At 43.8% G+C, this 12,672-nt stretch overlaps 1 long non-coding RNA gene across 1 annotated transcript; it reads left to right on the top strand.

Annotated features, from left to right (window-relative positions):
- Window positions 1-8,636: 8,636 nt before the first annotated feature.
- Gm35079 lies at window positions 8,637-11,781 on the top strand. Its single transcript, XR_383580.1, has 2 exons — window positions 8,637-8,747; window positions 10,970-11,781. It is a non-coding gene; the product is annotated as a predicted gene, 35079 (long non-coding RNA).
- Window positions 11,782-12,672: the final 891 nt, after the last annotated feature.

The following is a 12,672-nucleotide window of genomic DNA, read 5'->3' as shown; positions in this document are numbered from 1 at the left end:
GTAGAGACTGCCTTATCCAGGGATCCACCCCATAATCAGCATCCAAACGCTGACACCGTTGCATACACTAGCAAGATTTTATCGAAAGGACCCAGATGTAGCTGTCTCTTGTGAGACTATGCTGGGGCCTAGCAAACACAGAAGTGGATGCCCACAGTCAGCTAATGGATGGATCATAGGGCTCCCAATGGAGGAGCTAGAGAAAGTACCCAAGGAGCTAAAGGGATCTGCAACCCTATAGGTGGATCAACATTATGAACTAACCAGTACCCCGGAGCTCTTGACTCTAGCTGCATATGTATCAAAAGATGGCCTAGTCGGCCATCACTGGAAAGAGAGGCCCATTGGACACACAAACTTTATATGCCCCAGAACAGGGGAATGCCAGGGCCAAAAAGGGGGAGTGGGCGGGTAGGGGAGTGGGGGTGGGTGGGTATGGGGGACTTTTGGTATAGCATTGGAAATGTAAATGAGCTAAATACCTAATAAAAAATGGAAAGAAAAAAAAAAAGAGTGCTTAAAAGGAAGGGAAGGTGGTCAGGGAACCAGGCATCAGGGAGTGTGCTCAGTGGTATCATGTCATCCTGAGTAAGGCCAAGTCCTGGTATTCTATAGCACATCAAGGTAACTATAGTTAATACTGGTACAGTGTGTGTTTCAAAATAACTAGAAGAGATGGCTTAAAATGTTCTCCTTGTGAGTACATGATAAATATGTGTAGTTGCAGGCATGCTAATTAACTCCTATTCAATCATTTTACAATATATTCTTGTATTTAAGCATCACACTGTGGCTATGTCTATTATTATTATCAATTAAAAATGAAACAAACAAGGCTGAAGAGGCAGCTTAGAAGCAGAATGCTTACTTAACACATCAAGCTCTGGGTTAAATCTCCCGTCGTCCTAAATGAGTGGGAAAATAAATAAAGGAACAAAGGAAAGGAGAACCAGAGCCACACACATCAATATTTCCCAAATTGAGACCTTTGAAAATGCAAACTGACTTTAAAACAACAGTGTTTCTAAATGAAAGAGGTTTAAATTAAAAAAAAGGTAGATATTTTAAAAATTAAAAAAATAGTTCTTTGGGAACTCTTAACGTGTTGTGATCACATTCACCCCCTCTTTAAACTCCTCCCAGATCCATTCATAAATCCCTAGACAACCACCTTTGTGTCCTTTTTACATTTTTTTCTGTTTACACTCATAAAGTCCAATTTGTGATGCCTATATATTCTGGGTTATGTGGTCTTCCACTGGACCATTTTTGACTTATCAGGGACTAAGGTCTTTCTCTCCCATTGGCTATCAGTTGCCAATAACTAGTTGGCTTGAGATAAGGCTTAAATTGGACAAAGTGGAGTAATGAGATGATAAACTCAGGGAACTCGGGTTATTGACTTAACTGCTTTGTACAGCATCACTGAGTGTTTCCATCTTGCTAAAATAGAACTCTTCCTGGACTTACTGACACTCCACTGAACTCCTCCAGAGATGATACCAAGAGTGATTCCTTTAAGAGCATCTTAGAAACCTTTCCATCACAAGCAGAGTTTGGATGATAGCACTTAAAATCTAGGAAATCTGTCATCACATTCAAGTGCATTAACAGCCAAGGGAGCAAAGAACCAAGCACACTGTAGGTGTCTCTCTCTGGGGATGCTTCAAAAAGGAAGTCAGAGGTGGTAGGCACAGCTAGAAGGGCGACCATACATCAAGAAACAGCTATAGCTACCCAAGTAGTGAGACTCATCCCTGAGAACAGGAACCTCGGCAACCCTGGAAAAGAGAACAAAAACTCATTACAGTGTCCCAGGTGTGGTTTGTCTGCTCTGGTACTTCTTTTCCATCTCATATTCTGGAACAGTCCTTGAACCAACCCTTTATACATGCTTGGTTACTTACTGTCAGCTTGTACCATTCTCTGATTTCAGTGTTGTCTATGTCTTTTCTCAGGACCACTCTTAATCAGGAAGCTCAAGACATACTCAAGAGTGGAAGGGGAGGGAAGGAGGGAGGAAAGAAGGGAGAGAGAGAGGGGTGGGGGGAAGGAGGGAGGGAGGGAGGGAGGGAGGGGGGAAAGGAGGGAGGGAGGGAGGGTGCTCAGTGATGGGAGAAGGCTTAGGGAAATCAGAAGTCATAGTTTGTGGCAAGAACCAGTGAGTTCCTAGCAGCAGCTGGAGGAATGAAACAGCTGGGTCATCCAGAAGTGTTTGGTGGTGTGGAGGGAGGGTAGCCTGAGACACAGTAGCCTTCATCAGCCTCTAGATCCTTCAGGAAAAGCTGACCCTTCCTACAAAGAGCAGTGGCCAAAAGCTGCAGAAGAAAGTTGCTACAAGAAGAGGAGATTGGTCCAACACCAGTTGAAAGGGATTCTGGGAAATACAGTTGTCCATAAGCATTTTAGCTTCTCCAAATGGAAGGAAATGCAGAGGATGAGAAAACTCATCTGAGTTTTCAATGTGTCTAGGTCTTTACTGAAGAATCCTCTTGATCCAAACCCCACTTTCCAGACACTGCAGTTAACTTCATTCTAACTTCATCCAAGCCTTTTCTGAGATGCTACATACTCAGGGAGAAAGGACTTCCTCCCCCATTCTGCAGGAAGTGTCTCTCTCTCATTCAATTACAATTTTACTTTGTTTTAGGACCTTCCCAGCCTTTATCACTCATAATCTGAAATGTAATCCTAGATTTATTCCCTTTCATAATTACCCTTTCCCACTGATTCTTGGTAATTATGTGTCGGCAGAATGTCGAAAAGAAGAAGCAGATTGAGCTGCGTGATGAAGGACACACAGGATGGTTGGTTATTCATCTCCTTTCATCAAAGGTGATGGTGCAAAGGGAACAGACTAAAAGAAATGTGACATTTCCAGGAGTTACAAAGGACATGGTGGCCGCTGAAGGGAAGCCTGGATAGAAGAATGCTCTTGTTGGTGTATCTCCTAAGTTTCATGTTGAGGACACTTGGCACACAAAGTCATACAATGGTATCAGTAGGTAGAACCTTTGGAAGGTGCTTCAAGAGGCCTCTGTCTTTATGAAGGAATTAATGTATGTATGAGTGACAAGCTCTCTTGGGTACCCTTCTCTGTCTCACCTTGTGATGCTGTTTGCCAAGTTAAGATACACTGAGAAGGTCCTCATCAGATTCTTGGAAGATGCTCCTATACTTCTGTGCTTTCAGAAGCATAAGAACCACGCTTGTCTTTGTAAGTTATCCAGTCTTGCTTATTTGGTCACAGCAATAGGAAACGTATGTGGACAGGCAGTGATGAGTGACAGCTCTTCAACAAGAAAGTAGGTCACCCATCCCCTTTGAGCAGCATCTATTGGTGCTAAGGGTGTGTAAGCAGCCTGGAGATAGGGTAGGGTGAGCTCTTCCTGAAAAGCCATTGATCTAGGTGTGGAAATCAGGCAGCGACAACCGGAAATATGCAGAACACGTTAAGCAGTTATTCATACAACCAGAGTATATGGCTCCCTAGGCTTCTCCGAGCTGGGAAGAATCTTCCCCTGGGCAAGCCTGAGTCAGAAGATTTCTCAGAAGGGATGGGAAAATGGTAGGGAAAGGAAACTGGTAGGCATCTGGAAAAGGAGCAAGTCTGCTTAGAGACTGTGGTGGTTGATTGTAAACTGAACTTGCTACAACCAAACTATCTGAGCTTCAACTGAGAAATAGTTTGTATCCCTTTGGCCTATGGGTGCATCAGTAGGAGTAGTAGACCAAATAAGAGGAGTACAGGACAAGGAAGATTTCCTTCCAGCAAGGCTGTCATTCTTCTAGCCCCAGCATGTGTTGTGTGCAATTCTGAGAACCATACATGTGTTCGCTTATTTATTTCAGCAACTCCTTCTTGGAGTAAAACTGAGACAGCAGTTGCCCCTTTGTCACAGAGCTAGGAAGAAGCATGGCTGAGAGTCCTCCTTAGAAACTTGGTACAAGTTCAATGCCCTCAAACATAGCTACTGCATGGGCTCAGGGAAAACGAAACTCAGATGGTGGACAAAGGAAGATCTTAACTCAGAACACAGTCTCAGCGTTAGCCAGTGGGACTGAAAGTGATTCTTTTGTTTAACAGCTGTATGAGCTGGAATGGGTTATTTATTTAAACTTTAATCACTTCATTTGAAAAGTGGGTTTACCACTAGTATTTATCACATATAACTATTCTCTTGCTTGAAAGAAAAAAAATAAAACAAACAAAAAATGGACACTCAGGGCCAGCAATGGGTCTCAGTGGAGAAAGTCATTGCTGCCATTTCTGAGGACCTGAGTTTGATTCCCAGGTCAAAGAAAAAGAACAGACATCCTATAAATTGTTCTCTGACTTACCTCTACATGTACACAGTTGTGCACACCCCCCAATGTGCGAGTGTGCACGCGCGCACACACACACACACACACACGCACACACGTAAATAACTGTAATAAAAATAAGCATCTTCTTAAAGAAGTACCTGATACATGGTGAAATTCTTATAAAAGTATGATTTTATAAAATGTCATCTCTAGCATTATTATCTCTTCCCCTCTGGATTCCAGCCATTGTGTGGTTATTTCTACTCCATTCTCTAAGACTACTGCCTTTCTGTTCATAACATATGCTTTAGTCCCTTCTCACCATGACTGTGTAATGAGTAGATAGATGGATGACCCTCTCATTGTGATTCATGTAAAGACACAGGGAAAGATTGGTGAGGTGACAAGGACACTAGGACTATGACTGAAGAACAAAAGAAAAGAGTCTCTAGGGATGGGGAGATGGCTTAGAGGTTGAGGCACTTGCTCTTGCAGAAGACACAGCACCCACATAGTGGGCTCACAACCCTTCGTAAGTGCAGCTCCAGGGAATCTGATGCTCTCTTCTAACCTCTGTGGATGGCAGGAATGCATATAACACACTTCTATCCATCCAGGCAAAACAACCACACACATTTAAGAAACTAAGTAAATCCAAAAAGAAAAAGTCTTCAAAGATGGAAGTAACCAAAAGAACAGTACCACTTACCTGCCTTTCTCCTCTATCACTGTCCCCTTAGAAAGGTTATGTGGTGGACCTCCTCTCTTCTCAGTCTCTTGAGACATGTTGGGTAATAACTACCATACTGATATATCTGAGGGAGTCGGGTTATGTCCTGAACAGAATAAACTTTTAACTCTTCCAGATTCACAGAGCCTTCCAGATCTCAGTCATTGACTTGACTAGCAAGCTGGCTGTATAGAAATAGTAAAGGATTCTGCAAGAATTGGGGCTTTGGAGAAACCTATGTGGAGCCCATTGTCATGACTGGTAGAACGATCCTGGGTAAATTCATAGGCAAATCTTCCTGTTTTGTCAAGTGTCATGAGAGCAGATGGGGCTCCCAGATGAATGCAGTTGTAGTGGCTATGGGGGCTTCTTTGAGTTACCATGGCTGCCCTTGAGTTAACTGTGGGCACACTACAACACTACAGTTTCATTGCCCAGATGAGGGAACTAATGAGATCAGTATTAGAGGAAACCTCAGTAAGTCAGCCTCATCTTTCTGCAGTTCCTGATGCTTCCTTGATTTTGCTACCTGTGAAACCTCTGAACTACTCCTGATGTGACTTTCTCCCTTAAAACCGCTTGCCTTTTTACTTAAATACATATGGAAAGGAAACTGTATATAATTACTGCAAATGGGAAACCAGTATTTCCTATAAATGGAGGACAAAAAATACAATAAGTCAGCAGTGTTATTAAATTCTGGCTAGACACCACTGCTTGCCAACATTTGAAGCCTGAGGCTAGTGTTCCCTTCATTGCAAAGGTAAATTAGCAGATATTAGAGAGGTGTTAACTGAGAACTTGAACCACTCGACTGAAAGGATTGAAAGATAATTGAAAAGGTTAAGTGTAACATAATGCTATAGCTATGTCCCACCTAAAATTATCTCTACTATCCTACATTTTGGGAAAACAATACCCTCACTTTCTTCCTTTCCCAAGGATGAAATTAAAGCCCAAGTACATTGCCACAGAAGGATTGTCACATGTTGCCTTAACTCTTCCTGGACAAATGTCTATTTACCCAGGTAGGACATGAATGACAGACAAGGGAATGCTTTCATTCAAGCCGAGCCTGACGAATCAGAGGGTCCAATTAGAGTTGCTTACAGGGTTGCGGTTTGAAGGATTGCTTACAGAAGTACATATAACCTTTAAGGAAGAAAACTCTCAGAGAAAACACTGATCCCCCAACAGCTAACCACTCGTATAGCTCTAGAGTAGAGCAGTCCTCAGGACAAAATATTAATGGGCCTAAGCTTGTGTCATCTCCTGTGAATGATTTCAGCTGCTGAGGCTTCAAGAAGACAATAGCTATGTCATGCCCAGAGGACCTCTTTCCACAGTGCCAGATCAGAGTTCTGACAATGATGTTCTTGTCTACTAAGGGTCACAGAATGTCACTGCTGCCATCAGCAGAGGTGCTTTGGCTCCCCTTATTCAATAAAGCATTAAGATTACTATTTTACGCCATTTCCATGGCAGTTTTGAGGGATACACAGACCCTGTTTGAGTTCCAACGATAGAGGGAAAAGGAGTGGCCTTGGGAAAGTCCCTGATGTTTTAAGGCTCCATGACTGGCAGGTGGCAGAGTCAATCCCTAGCACCACCTTCTGCTTGCTGACCTGGGTTGCCTTTCTGCTAGATGCCCAGCCTCTTGAAGATGCTGGCTTGACCTGCTTTCATCTTCTGTTGCTTTGTGATTGAATTTTATATAACACGCTGATTGAATTCTCTGGGAACAAGCTAGCATAGGCCCTTTACACAGTTTGCATTTTCAAGTTCACCTCCTTGTTATTCTCTGAGAGGCATCCAGGAAAGGGAAATAAACCTTTTGGTAACTCTCCTCTTTTTTACCCAGCACCGAGCAAAACCAGGATACTGTAACAGCAGTTGGGAAATCAGCAGGTCCTGCTATCAATAGGCCAGCTACAGTGGCCAAGTGACCATTCTGTGTGACACACACTATGCCTGGGGCCAGTGTGAATAGACCACTTAAGTGGCTGGAGAGACTCCCATTCACACGTAGTACAAGCGCCATGCCTCTACACTCTACCCAAGATGCATCTTTGATTTGCTCTTGCTTTTCTATAAAATGAGTATTGCATCCCAGACTCTTTATCACCAGCCTGGAACTAGGGGCCTTTCATATTGTAGTTGATCATCTCATGCTATAGAGGTCAATCTGTCAAACTCCTCTGCCTCCTCTAGCCAGCCTTGGTCTTCTATAACCAATGTAAGCGCTCCTCACAAGAGCCTTCCTGACAGATCTTAACACCCTTCGGTTTGTTGTCTCAGTTAAGAAGTCTTTGGCGTCTTGTTTATTTTGATCTGTTATGTGTACCCTTTGGTCTTAAATATTTTAGAGGTGGTGAGATATTGTGCCTTAGAGAGATCCTGTACTTTTTCTTTTAAGTGAGCACAGACTGTTCTATTGTTTGCATGGTCTGCCCTGCTTTGCAGATGAGAAACATGATCAGTAAAGCATAGCCAAGGAATATCTTTCCAACTAAGATCCAATAGCAAGATGCTGGTCTGTGGGTGCTCCTTGGTGACAGATTGGTTGTCTAGCAAGGAGCAGGCCCTGGCTTTGGTCTTTGGCCCTGGCCCTGAAAAAAAGTTAACAAAAACTTATGATGTTTTTCATCGTAAATGTCAGGGAAAGAAGTTTAAGCTATGGTTATTTCTCTTGCTCTTACTATTGTATTCACTCCCAGCTCTCATATTAGAGGAAATACCTTCTTTCTGTTGAAACTCTTGCATTTGGGGGAGAGAATACTTATTGTACTGGCTGGTTTTGTGCGTCAACTTGACACAAACTGGAGTTATCACAGAGAAAGGAGACTCCCTTGAGGAAATGCCTCCATGAAATCCAGCTGTAAGGCATTTGTTTTTTTTCAATTAGTGATCAAGTGGGGAGGACATAACTCATTGTGAGTAGTACCATCCCTGGGATGGTAGTCTTGGGTTCTATAAGAAAGCAAGCTGAGCAAGCCAGGGGAAGCAAGCCAGTAAGCAGCATTCCTCCATGGCTTCTGCATCTACTCCTGCCTCCAAGTTCCTGCCCTGTGTGAGGTCCTGTCCTGACTTCCTTTGGTGAGAACAATGTGGAAATGTAAGCTGAATAAACCCTTTCCTCCCCAGCTTGCTTCTTGGTCATGATGTTTTGTGCAGGAATAGAAACCCTGACTAAGTAAGATACTTATGGACCCATCTTGGCAAAGCTTTACAATTTCCTTCAGGCCTGCTGGAGTCCTTTTGTTCCTATCATGGAGGAAGCAGGTGAGAATCTCTCCTTTCTCTCTCATTCTCTCCCATGCTTCCTTTCTTCTTCTCTGTTGGCAACTGTCTGTTTTTCCTGTGGCGTTGAAAAAATTACAGAGAGGTGGGATGGCTGCCAGGGTTAATCTCCCAGCAGGGAGATTCCAAGTGAGTATCAGAGACCCTGGTGGAGAGAAGCTGAGGAGTAACCTAGGCTGTGATTGCCATGGAGTCCCGGTTGTCATGGTGACTATGGTTGGCAGAGGAAACTGAACTGAGAGAGAAAGGGTGGGAAACAGGCTGGAGAAGGATTAGGGACAATGTGGGGTGGGGTAGGGAGGAGGAAGTGAGATAGGAGATGCCAGAAAAAGCAGAAGGAAGAGGAGAGGAAGAGAAAGAGAGAAGCAAAGAGCTCCCTGGAAGGTGGGAAGGTGAGAGCAAGAATTAGGTAGGTAATAGCAATCACTGTAAGAGGGAAAGCAGCTGTGGGCCAGTGAAAGGGACAGGCTACAGGGGGGTCAGGAGGAGAGGAGAGGAGAGGAGGAGAGATGCATGGAAAGGACAAGGCAAAGAGAGGGGAAGGCAAAGATGAAAGAGCTGAGGAATGAGCAAGGCTGGGCAGCAGGAGGGAGGGGAGACAGCTTTGCGCTCACAGTAATTCTTAATTATTGCCTGATGTTTTCTGTCTCTATCTGCTCTTTGATCTTCTGTGCTGCACATTAAGTATGAGCAACCAAATGCCTGAATCTCATGTTTGGGGGAAAAAAAAGGCGAGACTTCAAAGTGAGCAGAGGAACAAAATGGGGTAGCACACCTGGCATTTTGCACCTCTCGTTTCCTGGCCCAATTAGGTTAAATGCAGTCTGAAATCACCTGCCAGCCTAGACTGCCTAACTTGTTCCTACAATCAGCTGCCAGGTTTAATGAGATCAGCAGCCCAGCCTGGCCAGTCCCTGAGACCCTGCCAGGGCCTGCCTGGAAGCAGACACTCCAAGTGGATAAGGCTCTTGTGCCAGTGCCTGGCAACCTCCAAGAGATCTTGAAGAAATGGGGCTTATGAATACAGACCATTCTCTGAGGGGCTGGGACAGCCACATCTAAAACAAGAGGAACCATTGCCCTAAATCTCACCTCCTTGTCCTGAATTTCTTTTAAGTATTGAGTTCTGAGAGACACCCGTGCGCATGCCCACTGTCCTGTAGATTCAAATGCAGGGGGCTGACCCACTAATAGGAATGATCTAGTTACTCTCAACCCTCCCCACCCCAAAAGTCTTCATTTTCTCTCATAAAATGTAGGGACCAGATCCTGCTCATATCATACCTCCTGGTGCTGGAGTTTGCTGGGACTATTCCAGACTTCCTGCAAAGTACTTCTGCCCAGTAGTCTCCAAGACATCCTTAGTTGCAAGAAAGTTAATTTTCCACCAGGGCACTTTACTCTTTGCTCTACTCCACTCTCTCATCCCTATGAAAGAGCAAGCTCTTTATGTGATGTGATGTGATGTGATGTGATGTGATGTGATGTGATATGATATGTGTGTGTGTGTGTGTGTGTGTGTGTGTAGAAGCCAGATTTTAACCTTATAATGTCATCCCTCAAATAGTGCCTAGTTTATGTTTTGAGACAAAGTCTCTTCATTGACCAGGAACTTGTCCATTGATTAGGCTAGGCTGACTGGCCAACAATGCCCTGGGATCATCCTGCCTCTGTTTCCCCCTTGCTGGGATTAAAAGTGTTCCACTACTGCCTGGATTTTTTCCCTTCATGCAAGTTAAGTTTTGAACTTTTCCCACCATCCTCTGGAAAGTTTTCAGATTACCTGGATCATGTCCACCTAAGGGAGAGAAAAAGAGACATGCAATAAACACATTCTCACCAGGTTGAGGGAATGTTGACAGGAGGACAAGGAGAACATACCTTATTCCAAGTGCTTGAATTTAGAAGTGTTTCAGATTTGCATTTGGGGGATTTTGCAGTATTTGCATATGCATAAGGACATATCTTGGGAGACCCAAGTCCAAACATGAATTTCATTTTCCTATCGTTTATACCTTATGCACATAGCCCGAAGGTAATTTTGTACAATACGTGTAATAATTTTGTGCCTGCAACAAAGTTTTTTTGGTGTAGAGTTTTCTACTTGGCACATTGTGTTCAGGGTTCTGGGCCTGTGGAATTCAGATTAGTAATACTCTGCCTGTCTAAACATCCTGTTGAAAACAGGCAGAGAGAAGGTGGTGATTCACTCAAACCAGGGCACTGAGACCTCAGCTGTAGATATTTAATTCTTACAAAACAAGAGAATGCTCAGTCTGTCCATCATCTTCATTTTGGATGCAGGGAGTTTGATGGTAGGGTATAGTTGTTGATTGGTATTTTTTTGGATATTCATTTCTCTTTTCCCCTATCACTCCACAATCCTGAACTGGTTATAAAGCTCAGTGGTTATCGGCCCATGGCCAGCAGGACCAAGATCAGGAGATGAAGTTGAGTTACTCGGAGCAAAAAGCTTTTTAACAGAACTCCTCCCTGCCTTGGGACATCAAAGAACAGAGCACCAGGCAACTTCTACCTTTGGTTGCTGACTTAACACTTGAGGTTTTGTCCCCTGGGGTTCTTTGGCAGGCATCGTTTTGTTGTTGTTGTTGTTGTGTTTTTTTTTTTCAGGTTCCTCCTTTCTGAACTATGTTTCCATGGCAGAGTGAGCCACCAAGCACCAGACCCTTTGAGGACTGCCATCAACGACAAATGTTCTTTTATAGAACACAGCTCCAGAGATGTGACATACAGAGTGTGGCATACACATGGTGAACAGCCTGGGAAGAAGAAGGAAGGGCTGTGGTGGGGAGGGAACTCTTGTTTTTCTCCAGCTGATTGATGGGGACTTAGAAAAGCTGGAGTGGGAAGGGGTTCTCTTCTGGGCATTTGAGAAACAGAGATGCTGAAGCAGATTCATCTTGACTTCTGAGCTCAGGAAGAGATAGATGGGGTCCTACCCTGATAGGCTGACCCTAGGAAGTCATGTTTCAAAGAGGAAATCTGAAATCCCAGGTTAAGCTGGGAAAACCTAGAATGAGCCCTAGCTCATATCTTGTCAGAAGCTGCTAGGCTCCATCTGAATATAGTACAGTGCTCAAGAGTAGGGCCAGACACCATGGATCACATCCTGGGCCTTCCTGAGAAAGTAGGGACATACTACCCTGTACTTCAGTTTCCTTATTATAAAGAGGGACCATCAGCTGATCTATGCCATAGCTCTGTTGTGGGCATCAAACCTAAGGGCCTGGTGAATACTATATATTATTTGTATCATTAATTTATTTGGCTATCATAGACTCTCATGCAGCCCTTGTCATGGAGAGAGAAAGAGAAGATGGCTTCCCTCAAGCAGGCAGAGATTCTGTGCTTTGTCACCTTGTCTGTGATATCTGCTGTCTTGAGGTTATTATTGCTGTGATGAAACACCTTATTCAAATCATCTTGGTGAGGAAAGGGTTTATTGGGCTTACACTTCCATATCACTGAATATTACTAAAGGAAATCAGGACAGGAACTCGAACAGGGCAGGAAGTTGGAAGCAGGAGCTGATACAGAGGCCACGAAGGAGTACTGCTTACTGGCTTGCTTCTCATGAGTTGGTTAGCCTGCTTTCTTATACATCCCAGGACTGCCAGCCCCTGCTGCAATGGGCTAAGCACTCCCCTTAAATCACTAATTAAGAAAATGCCCTACAGGCTTGCCCACAGCCAGATCTTGTGGAAGCATTTTCTTAATTGAAGCTCCCTTATCTATCATGACTCTAGCTTTCTTTAAGTTGACACAAACCAGCCAGTACATCTGCTGTAGTGGCAAAGAAGAATCTTTAGTTTTGATACATATGGTGTCAAGTATTGTACAGATGTAAGTGTTCTTGGAAATTAGGAAGAAACAGTCTGCTTGAAGACCCACATTTGGGAAGCTGTCAAGACCTATAATTGTCTTCTTGATATCATAATTTATTTTGAAATTAATTAATTAATTAATTAACTTTATGGTACAATCTTAGATTCCCCTCCCTCTTCTCCTACCATTCCCCTACCTAACTTCCCTTCCTGTCCACTACTCTTCTTTTCAGAAGATGGGAGGCCTCCCATAGTTATCAACCAGTCTTGGCTTATCAGGTTGCAGTGTGACTGGGCACATCTTCTCCTATTAATCTAGACGAGGCAGCCCAGGATTGGGAAAAAGTCCAGAAACAGATCTTGCTCCCAGTGTTAGGAGTCCCTCATGAAGCCCAAGCTATACAACTGCTACATATGTGCATAGGACTTAAGTTAGTCCCATGCATGCTTTCTGGTTGGTGATTCAGTCTCTGTCTGCCCCATGGGCCC

This window comes from Mus musculus, chromosome 14 (assembly GCF_000001635.26).
Source record: "Mus musculus strain C57BL/6J chromosome 14, GRCm38.p6 C57BL/6J".
Classification (NCBI taxonomy): Eukaryota; Metazoa; Chordata; class Mammalia; order Rodentia; family Muridae; genus Mus; species Mus musculus.
The sequence above is the reverse complement of the archived record's forward strand: the minus strand, read 5'-3'. Positions and strand labels throughout refer to the sequence as shown.